The 11,815-nt window shown below is 35.3% G+C and overlaps 1 long non-coding RNA gene across 1 annotated transcript; it reads right to left on the reverse strand.

Annotated features, from left to right (window-relative positions):
• Positions 1 to 843: 843 nt before the first annotated feature.
• LOC306897311 lies at positions 844 to 4,347 on the reverse strand. Its single transcript, XR_013786997.1, has 3 exons — positions 4,259 to 4,347; positions 4,039 to 4,107; positions 844 to 2,449 (listed from the first exon to the last, which is right to left on the reverse strand). It is a non-coding gene; the product is annotated as an uncharacterized lncRNA (long non-coding RNA).
• Positions 4,348 to 11,815: the final 7,468 nt, after the last annotated feature.

Genomic DNA, 11,815 nt, shown 5'->3' on the forward strand with positions numbered 1-11,815 from the left:
TGTTACTTTATCAAGTTTCTCTGTATTTATACAGTAATATTCTTTCAAAATACAGTTTATCTTTGTAAAATAAGTAAAAAGACATGTAAGAAAACGTAATAATTATGTGAAAATACAATAAAAACAACTACCTTTCAGGTTAATCTCTGTAAATATATGGCTTTTATTTGTTACTTTATCAAGTTTCTCTGTATTTATACAGGAATTTTCTTTCAAAATAATGTTTATCTTTGTAAAATAAGTAAAAAGACATGTAAGAAAACGTAATAATTATGTGAAAATACAATAAAAACAACTACCTTTCAGGTTAATCTCTGTAAATATATGGCTTTTATTTGTTACTTTATCAAGTTTCTCTGTATTTATACAGTAATATTCTTTCAAAATACAGTTTATCTTTGTAAAATAAGTAGAAAGACATGTAAGAAAACGTAATTATTATGTGAAAATACATTAAAAAACAACTACCTTTTAGGTTAATCTCTGTGAATATATGGCTTTTATTTGTTAATTTCAAAATACAGTTTATCTTTGTAAAAGAACTAAGAACAATCGATAAAACCCCAATAAGTACATAAAATCAAAGACAAAAATATTACATAAATATATTTTTAAATTATTGGCCATTGCAAAAATAATCATAGTACGTTAAAAATACCTTAAAATTAGCTACATACATAATCTGTAAATTAAGGTATTTAGTTGTCGTTATATGAAACAATATTTTGTGTTAAAATATAGCCAATCTAATGTATAGTAACTAAGAAATGTTGTTTCTACCAGTAAAAACAAAATCTATAAAAATGTAATGGGTACCTCCAATAAAACAGAACAGTCATTTTAGTGAATTGCAAACAAACGTTTAATGTTAATTGGACAGTAGAAATACAAGCAGAGCATGAAAAAATAGCTACATAATGATAATTAAGTGATTGTCAAATAAAATGTTTTAATGGATAAATAAAAACATTTAAAGGAATTAAAATACACAATATTTTGAACTATGCATGGGTCTAAATAACGTGTTTTCACTATCCGTATGAGTGAGTGAGAGTGAGTGAGTGTTTTTTGCTATTTTGATGGTAACTTTTTTTAAGACACTAACATGTCAGCCAGAAGAATCAATGAATGAATATCTGCTAAATTTATTTTACAAATTTACTGACACTGTAAGGTGATGCTTTAAATCATACCAAAGCTACTTTTATCATGGTTCTCAAAGAAAAGCATACCCATAGAGTAGGAAAGGCCTTCCTGTATTACCAGACAGATATTAGTGAACTTCTGTTTTTTTAAAGCAATTACTGAAACATTTTCTTGGTCCAGAGTTAAAAATACTTTTTAAAGGGTTAGCTAAAGTGAACAGGTGCTTCTGTTTTGAAGTCCATAAAAGTGCATCTATCCATCATAAAAACAATCACAGGGCTCTGGGGGGGTTAAAGATTTAGTTCACCTCAAAATTAATTTCCTGATAATTTACTCACCCCAATGCCATCCAAGATATCCATGCCTTTCTTAAGTGTAAAAGAAATTAAGTTTGAGGAAAACATTTCAGGACTTCTCCACTCAACGGACTTCAAACGCAACCAAAATGTTGAAATCCAAATCAATGCAGTTTCAAGGGATGTGCACGATCGCACCTGAGAAATAGGGTCATAAAGTATCTAGCGAAACAGTTTTTTTTTTAAATGAACAATTGTGGTTAAAAAGTATATAAATGTTTGTCTTGTGCTGGTCTGCAACGCGCCAGGCATTATGTCATCACGTTGGAAACGTCGCAATTTTTTTTAAATAAATAAAAAAAGATGTCGGACGATTTTGAAATTGGAGGACAAAATGAGATGGAATTTGTCGCACTTCCCTGCCTTTTTAAACCGGAGTACACCGATAAATGACATGACGGGTGACGATTCCAACGTGATGACGTAATGCCCAGCGAGGTGCAACACAAGCACAAGTCGAATAATTGTGGTTAAAAAGTATATACATGTTGTGTGTCTGTTTTTTTTTAAATTACCAATCGTTTCGCTAAATAAGACCCTATTCCTGACGTCCACAGCCATTTGAAACTGCATTGCGATTGAAGTCCATTGTGTTGATAAAAATGCTGAAATGTTTTCCTCAAACTTAATTTCTCTTCCACTGAAGAAAGAAAGACATGGACATTGGGGTGAGTAAACTCAAGAAATTCATTTTGAGGTAGACTAATCCTTTAATAAAGGCCTTCTGAAGCAAAGAGATGCGTTTGTGTAAGAAAAACATCCATATTTATAACTTTATAATCAAAATTATCTAGCTTCTGCCAGACGACCGTATGCATTCATATGGTGTCAGAAGAATCGTTCATCATAGATTACACAGATTTCAGATTAAAAACAGTCCCCTATTTCCACACCTGGGTTGTCATGGTCATCTGATGTAGATCCACAAGCACAGGTTTATCTATAACCTGAAATCACAAAAGGAGGACATATTTTAAAATACTATTTAAATTTAGGGTTAGGACTTCCCCTTTCCATGAATGACTCTTACATAGTGCACCTTTAAGGTGTAATGGATTAGTTTAAGCTTCTTTTAAATGTACAAACTCATTATGGAGTAAACACTGATACCCCTTTTCCACCAAGGCAGAGCTGGTCTGAACCAGCACCCGGTTCTTGTTGGTGGAAAAGGGGTATGAAACAACCTGTTATGATTGATATTAAAGGATTAGTTCACCTCAAAATGAATTTCTTAAGTTTACTCACCCCAATGCCATCCAAGATATCCATGTCTTTCTGTCCTCAGTGGAAGAGAAATAACGTTTTTTTAGGAAAACATTTCTGGACTTTTCTTCACAGAATGTAGTTTAATGGGACCCAATGTTTCTCAGTTCATATCCATGCAGTTTCAAAGGTCTTTGAAGTGCTTCAACGGGCTCAGCACGATACCAGCTGAGGACGAGGGGGTTTTCTAGCGAAAAGATCGATTATTTTTATTATAAAAAAATTATATACTTTATATACAATAGTTCGGATTGAGCTCAAGACTGAATAAGCCGGGAACTACGACATCATGCTCAACGGCGCATGCACGTGCGGAAGTACCGCACCACTGTTTACAAACTGAACTTATATATATGGGTACAATGCCGGTGCCATCCAAGCATGAGGACGTAGTTCCCGGCTTCTTCAGTCTTGAGCTCAATTTAAACTATTGTATATAAAGTATATAATTTTTTTATACTAAAAATAATCGATCGTTTCGCTAGAAAACCCCCTCGTCCTCAGCTGGTATCGTGCTGAGCCCGTTGAAGCACTTCAAAGACCTTTGAAACTGCATGGATATGAACTGAGAAACATTGGGTGCCATTAAACTACATTCTGTGAAGAAAAGTCCAGAAATGTTTTCCTAAAAAAAAAACGTTATTTTTCTTCCACTGAGAAACGAAAGACATGGATATTTTGTATGGCATTGGTAGTTCACCCAAAAATGACATTTAGCCTGTGATTTACTCACCCTCAAGCAATCCTAGCTGTATATGACATTCATCTTTCAGACAAATACAATCGGAGTTATATTAAAGTGCCCCTATTATAGAATTTTGAAAATTACCTTTCATAGCTTTCGTGTGTAACAGATCTAAGTGAACGAAAACATCCAGAGTTTCACTTTTATCACGGATAGATGCACTTTTACACCCATTCACTTCCATTATAAAGCTGGGAAGAGCCAGGGCATTTGTTAATATGAATGTATTCGTCTGAAAGGTTATATACACTTAGAATGTGAGTAAATCATGGGCTAATTTTCATTTCAGGGTGAACTATCGCTTTAAGACTAGAATATGCAAATGATTTATTATGCTAATGGAACAATTACAATGCCATACGTATTCACTACATTTAGAACCTACACCATGTGCAGGCCTCACCACGTGCGTCATGCACAGCACGAATCATTCAAATGGATTCTTAAAACACTATGTACAATACATGTTTATTAACAGTCAACCAGATCTATTTTCTTTCATAAAATTTAACTAATCAAACAACATACCTGTTAACAGACCACATCATCAGTGGATCAACGGGGCAATGGCTTCTCTCTCACGCTCTCCTGTAGACACTGGGTGTAATAATATAATTATAAGCACATTATGAATTTCATAATCTTATTACAATTAAACACTTCATCACAATCCACACGATCAAATGCTGTTATCACTTAAATCACACTGGAGCAAAAACTTGCATTTGGACAATAAAACTCATCTTACCAGAGAAACGTCCTCGAGAAAAACAACGTGCATGCGATCGCACGTCGTATGGAGAAACCCCGCGATGTTTCACCGATCACGCTCCCACTCTAAACGAAGACTCGAAGAAAAGTTCCTTTAATTTAACGTTATATTCTCTTACTTGTGAACAGTAATATGAACAAAATTGTGTGAGATTCATTAATCCATTTGAATTATAAAACAGAAAACAAAAGTAGTATAACAAGTAAATTCAAGAAAATTATACAATATAGGGGGAAAACTATTCAAATATTTCACACCAGTTACAAATGTGTACTTTTTATATCGCGCTGAAAACACTCTTACCTTCGTTCGAAACGCAGGAGAAAACATTACATTCCTTATTCCAAAATGCCAATGCAGCTCGATGATATCCGAGGATGGCTCACCTAAAAGCATTGAATTGAAAACACCCGCGCAAACCCGTTGAGAAGACGTTTCTGACAACCGTTTGTCAATTCAAATGTCTAAAACATGTGACCAAATCATTGCTCTTTCGGCTGTTATGACCTATGACACATTCGACGTTGTGGGCGGGAATTGTCGGCAAATTTGAATCTGTGTCGCACACAAACGACAAGATGCATCTGAATAAACGTGTGAATGTTAAATAGTTGTATGGAGTTGAAAATAGAATAATGTTATTTTCATTATTCTGTGGAAATATTTTTCAACAAAAGTTACAATAACAATTTTTATATATATGTGCAAATACGTAGTAGCAATATGTTTTATATATATAGTTATATAGTTATATATAGTTTAACCATTAGGATTTGTTGGTGTTTTTCTGTGCACGTGTAAAACATAGGCTATCTGGAAAATTCCACAAGGAAAGATTCTGTTGGTGCTCCCGTATGACTGTTGGCCCCATACTTCACTACATCCACCCTATTTTCAACATGGACAAAGCAATTTCATACGAGATAATTTAATGTATGAGACTTCGGTTTCATTAGTCACTAGGTTAACAGCCTGAAAAAAACAAGAGTGTAGTAAAAAATTACTTGTGCTTTATGATTATCGTGTGTTTATGATTATGATTACGAACTTTGTTATCACTTGCTGCACTGGATAAATTAAAATCTCTGAGAACTGTGGGTAGGATAATTAAGTGTATTAGGGATGCTTTGCCCCATGCATTACTGTCTTGCATAAACTCAGCCCTGGTAGATGGCACAGTAAACAAGAGATGATCTGTCAAATTATGATTGATGCTGGCGTAATACAATGTTTTGTATGAATAAAATGCTTCAGAAATATGGAGTTGTCTAAATTCTGAAATTTGAAATTGTAAATTTTATAATAAATCATTGAAGGAACCATGGACAACAAAAAGTTAAGCTCTGAACTTTGATCCAGGAGACATAGGCATTGCCTGCCAGGGCATGGTGAAACCCTAAATAAACCACATTTTACATTGTTGATAATTTATAAAAATAATATAGTTCATTTGGAGTTTGCTATAATGTGCTATTATTATATTAACAGACATTGCACCCTGGAGAAAGTTATTCCTGGAGGGAACATTCTCAAGGGGGATACATTTAAAACACTTTCAATTCACTGATTTATGTAATTTTACATACATTTTTGTCATGAACAGGAAAATAATCAATAAAACATTTACAATAATTGTCTGTAAAAATACATCTTTTAAATCTGTAAAAATTAACTGTAATTTTCTGTAAAAATACATTTTTAATCTGTAAAAATAGTATGAAATGCCTTTAAAAAACATAATTTTTATGTAATTGTTATTTACACTGAAACACTGTCATTTTAATGGTAAAACTTTTAATTACAGCAAATATCTGTTAAACAACAGCATTTTACTGTTTAATGAAAAAATGGGGAAATTCTGTAAAAAAATACAGAATATTACCTGTAAAATAACGTTTTTTTTTTACAGTGTATCTCGTGTAAAATGGTATTGAACCAGAATTGATTCCTTAGTCCCATTTTATGCCATTATGCTATTTTGAGCCACATAGACATTATGTTGAATTTAAACTGTCTTTGTTCATCTGCCATAATATTACGAATACAAACTGAGCTCAAGACCATTTCCATCCATATCCCTCTTCACTCCAGACATTAAGTGCATCTCATCCGTTTGGTTTTAACAAGCCGTCTGAGCTCTCGAGCACATCCAGATCAGATCCATATCTCCAGCCAGAGGCTCAGAGAGCGAGAACTGTAGGAGCAGAGAAACGCTGAAGTCAAGAGCCGTTTCAGGTCACGTATTGAACGCAAGCAAACACAGACTCTGGTGATGGATGACACGCAGCTCTATAATGAGCTCCATATTGCGCCTGTAATATCCTGTGATGTTTCCAGATAGCAGTGTTATAAATTGCATTTGAACATTTCATCAAGGAAATTTGACATAATGATGCTGGGATGTTGTGTGATTGGTTGGAAGGATGTTACCATGTGGTTGCCATAGTTGTTAACACACTTTTTATACAGTCGCTATACTCTTCAAGATGGTTACTAGGGTGTTGATATATGGTTGTTAAGGTGTTTTTGAATTATGAAGTTATTTCTAGGCCAAAACAATCTCATGGAAGTTCCAAAATACAGTCTTTTAAGGCGATTTTTTTTATCGATGTGGAGCCAAATTCCAGGGGGTAAAATATGACTTTAGAAAAATCCCTACTTTATTTTTACACAGAGATTGATAGGTCTATTAGTAGAATTTGTTGACTTGAGCCATCCTCGGTATACTACATGCCAATGGTGGCAGTTCTAAAATAAGAAAAAGTACATTTTGTATTCGTTTTTTTTCAAGGTTTCTATGCCTGTAACTTAAGTAGTATTAAATATATCTAAACAATCTTTGGGAATCTGGTTGATGGCAAACTTGTCTTATGGTGACTCCATTTATAAGGCTCTTCATGGAACAGTGTCTACCCATTTTACCCAAAAACCAAATGTGGGTCACTTTGCATACAACTGACTAATAGTGGGCTATATCTCATTTTGATTGTTTGATTCTTACAGATAGATCATTCAAGTTTTTCTACTGATGCTGAATGTGTGTGACTTCAGCACAATGTGCCTTTACATGATTAAAAACTCAATTAATACAATCCAGCTTTTTTCTTTAGGCCACAAGTGGATATTAATTAAAGTGGTATGAATATCATTTCATTGACGAATGAATCCTTCAAAGGCTGACATAGTTAAACAGATGTTAGTGAGAAAACCTGTGAGAAAATGGATTTTGACATCACACCGAAAGGTTATACGACCTCGTGTCATACATGATTTTCATTATCAGTGCTGTCAGTGTTTGGAGAAGCATGCCAACATAATGTGAGGGCTATTAGTAAAGGGTACAAAACATTGTGCACTAAATGGGAATTTCCTACACGCGTTGCATGACCTTCAGTATGTTTGCAACATTTGCACTTTACAACAGCGCATACAATGTAACTTAGTCTTTTTGTCCAATAAATAACTGAAATACATTTCTTGACTGATTTAAGAACCAATGTACCAAAAATTTGTTTTTAAGATTGAATCATTTTAAAGCTACAAATCCGAAAAAAAACACTAAAGTGCAGATTTCTTACAAACTTCAAGTGTGTTAGTTAAATGGTTTCAAAAATTTATTGTACTTGACAGCTTATCCTTTAAATCCTATAAACAAAATGGTTGCAGATTGCAGCTTTAAGTGCTCTTAAAAGAAGCATATTTATTTCCAAGATAACTGCATGCCTTGATGTTTAAAACATGCAACATGATAAAGTCACGTGATTTAAACGTTTAACCCATTTTTAGAAATGTGCAGTATGCAGTGCACTATATCTACCGTAACAACACAAATGTAAATGTGAGTCCTTCCATAATTCATCCTTACAGGTCAACATACATACAGCAGGTCAAGTCTCTACATCATCTTGACCCCATTTGAGTAACACCACTGACGTCATACTGAAGAAACACGTCCCTGTATGTAGAACACAAAGAGGATTTCTCCCATGATTTAAACCCAGCTTCCAAGATCACTATGGTAAAGGTGTTGGATTTAGATACATTATCATAGAAAACCTTTCAAAAAATGCACAGGATGAGATTATTCATCGGTTAAGTGTTTTGAAGGCACGTTCATTTGAAATGATGACACGGGGCAGAAGAGACATCAACAGTGTGTCAAACTGAGCTCAGATTTGTCTCGTCTGCAATCAAAAGTCAATATTAGTGAAGATCTCAATATGAACTCAGACATTTCTCATCACATCCGGATAATATTTTTAGTCAAACATTTTCCAGCTGCATTTGGTTATTTAGGTCACAGTCATCAGAGAGATATTTATAGCAACGTACTTCGCATGAAACACACAACGCATGCACGATCATTAATGTTTCATGTGTTCTGTGAAAGTGTGGCGGTGTATTTCACGTACAGATGCTATGATTTTATTCATGTTATGTAATCCTTTTGAGACGTAACTCAGAGATTACTCTTGTCTAGTGTAACCATCTAGCTGGTAAACCTCATGAAAACATCCCTCAAATTTTACCTAACTTTTCTATTTAATAATACTTTGATACTCACTGTTAGTGAGTTTTTGGAGTTCACCAGCTTACTGCTATAGATGGCAAAGGATAGGCAAAGCCACAGTCATAAAGTGAACAAAGCGAATGTGTTCTTGTTTCGTTTTTTCATGACATAGATACAGAAACTCATGCAGAGACGCACACTCCCTTCTGTCGGGAAATATTTGAATAAGCCCAATCCATCTTTTCACAAAAAGTCATATTGTAAATCTCCGTCTGATTCACGGCTCTCATAGAGATCTCTCCCTGACCCCGTCCATCATTCTGACAGACAGGTCTTGAATCACGTCTGACCTCGTTGAGCTGGCGGCTGTCTCTCAGACATCCCATGTTTGACCTTATCAGGATTCTGACTGACAGAACCTTCTTTAAGTGTCTAAATCTATTGTATTATTGCTCTTTTATGACATATCTCTTATTGCTCCCCGAACCCTCTGTAAGTCGCTTTTTTTCTAATAATTGTATGTTTGTATGGATTTCATCGCTCGAAACCTTGTAAAATACTTACAAATTTCCGTGAGAACGTGTCGGATGGACTTTTCTCAAGCTGTCATTAAGTAATTCCCAACTCTCTGAACAGACACTTGAAATATTAACACCAGACAAATAGATTTAGTAAGAAACATCGCAAAATAATTGACAATTATGTGAAAAAAATAATGCCTGAAATGTGTTGTTTAGGCAGTTGTAGGATGTTTACTTAAAAGCAAAAAAGCACAACGGCCGGAGCGAAAACATCACAACGCGAGACAGAAGAGTAAACTGTGTTGTTTGTGTGCGCACTCGCACAAAGAAAAGAGGCACAATAATGGATTATATTTGCGTTTGTTTATCACCAAACCTGTTATCATGCCCTGAGGACATGTGAATACGGCACGAGCCATGAGGTGTTTTTGTAACGTGAAAAGATGGTAAAAATCCACTCCCGCTGTAAATATAAAACACAAAACAACATCTTTAAATTATTTGAGTTTTGACATTCATGTTTGTATGAACTATTCCTTTCAAACAAAGAGAAGGGTTTGCCTGAAGAATGTCTGGTGTTTTTCATGCTATCATTACAGATATATATATATATACATACAAGCAGTGATAACAGCTGTAGGACAGCTGCACCAAACACCCAATTTAATCTCTAGGGAAGGAGTTCACAGAACACATTGAGCAAGCAGAACAGAAGAGACCAAGACTAACAAGTGCCTATTTATAGCAATAAGAGATTAGAAGAATCAACTCATTCAGTGTGTTAAACTGGTAGCTTTTGAGCAAGCACTGGATAACAGCCTCAGGTAAACGCTCACGTGTGTAATGATCTGCAGACAGGTGGATAGACTCCACAAAAGCCATCCATGCGGATCTAAGCTGTGAACGTTAATGTGTCGGGAATGCAACGTGGTGAAGTTCAATGTAAGCTTATTTAAGAGCGATCCGTGTGCATTCCCCTCCGCTGGCCTCAACAGTCACCGCGCTCTCACGGAAAACAATCTTCCGGTTGCGGCCTTTGTTTGAAAAGATGTTTGAGCTTCCTGGATTGCAGCCGATAATCTTTAAAGCGTGCTCTCCAGCATGCACAGCGGTTGCCTGGCAACAGCAGGTTGTCACGAGGGTGCGCTCGAGCCTTTGGCTGAATGTGTGATTAGATGGAAGATTTTTGTATTGACACTCGTGATGTTTGATTAAAAGCAGATGATTTTCTGCCCTGTCCGTCCTCCACTTAATTCATTAATGTGGCATCATATCTCAGCAGGACTCAGTGAGAGGATTCTAAGCACAGATTCAGGGTGGGCATATGAGGGTGAAGAAGATCAGAAATGGAGAGGGGGCAAGCAGGGACATTTAGCGCTTTAAAAACAAATAAAAGAATTACAAAATTGATCCTAAGTGAAGTGAGGATAAAATGGTTTAGTTAAAAGACATGCAACGCATTACAGTAATGCAGTTGAGTGGTGACAAAGGCGTGGATAACTGTCTCAAAAGAAGTGGCTTGATCTTAGCCAGCCGCTGTAGTTGGAAAAGGCTCGATTTAACCACTGCCTTGATCTGGCTGTCTCACTTAAGGTTTGAGTCAGTTTTGACCCCTAAGTTAGTGAAGTTTGGCGTGATGTACTGAGCCAGGGAACCTATATCAACCAATGGTGCAGTTCCGCCCTCCATGTTTTGCTTTCAAATGCATCATGTTGGGGAACCAGAATTAACTAATCAACTGCATGTAACTCTATTAACTGCATCTACTCATCTATTGCACTGTAACTTCAGTAACTGCATTAACTAATCTACTGCTCTGTAACCTTATTAACTGCATTAACTCATCTTCTGGACTGCAAACTATTAACTGCATTAACTCATATACTCCACTGTAACTTTAATAACTGCATTAACTTCAACAACTGCATTAACTCACCTATTGCACTGCAACTTTAATAGCCAATGTTAATAATTTATGCACACCTAAGTCACTTGCACTATTTTAGTCTAAATTATTATCTGTTCATATCCACCTGTACATTAATGTTCATAGTATATAGTCATCTGTATATATTGTTCATAGTATATACCTTCTGTCATATTTTCATAGAACATTCCTACTGCAAAATATTTGTATAGTCCATGCCCACTGTATTATATTCTCTCAAATTGTATTCTGTATTTATTCTAACTGTATATCCTGCACTTGCTAACTGCACTTCTGGTTAGACCTAAACTACATTTCGTTACACTGTACTTGTATATGTGGAATGACAATAAAGTTGAATCTAATCTAATGGTTCGTGAATTTAGTACTATTGACAGTCACAGTAACATTACGCCTGTTTATTAAACACATTGAATCTTCCCTCTTGTTAGCATTAAACTACTTTAGTCTCTTTCCTTTAAAAGTGTCTCCTAAGGTAAAGTCAATATTTGCGTATACTGACATTTTCCATGTTACAAAGGCATGTTAATAAGACTGCCATCTGTTAAGAGGTG

Source organism: Barbatula barbatula (assembly GCF_947034865.1).
Source record: "Barbatula barbatula genome assembly, chromosome: 8".
Classification (NCBI taxonomy): domain Eukaryota; kingdom Metazoa; phylum Chordata; class Actinopteri; order Cypriniformes; family Nemacheilidae; genus Barbatula; species Barbatula barbatula.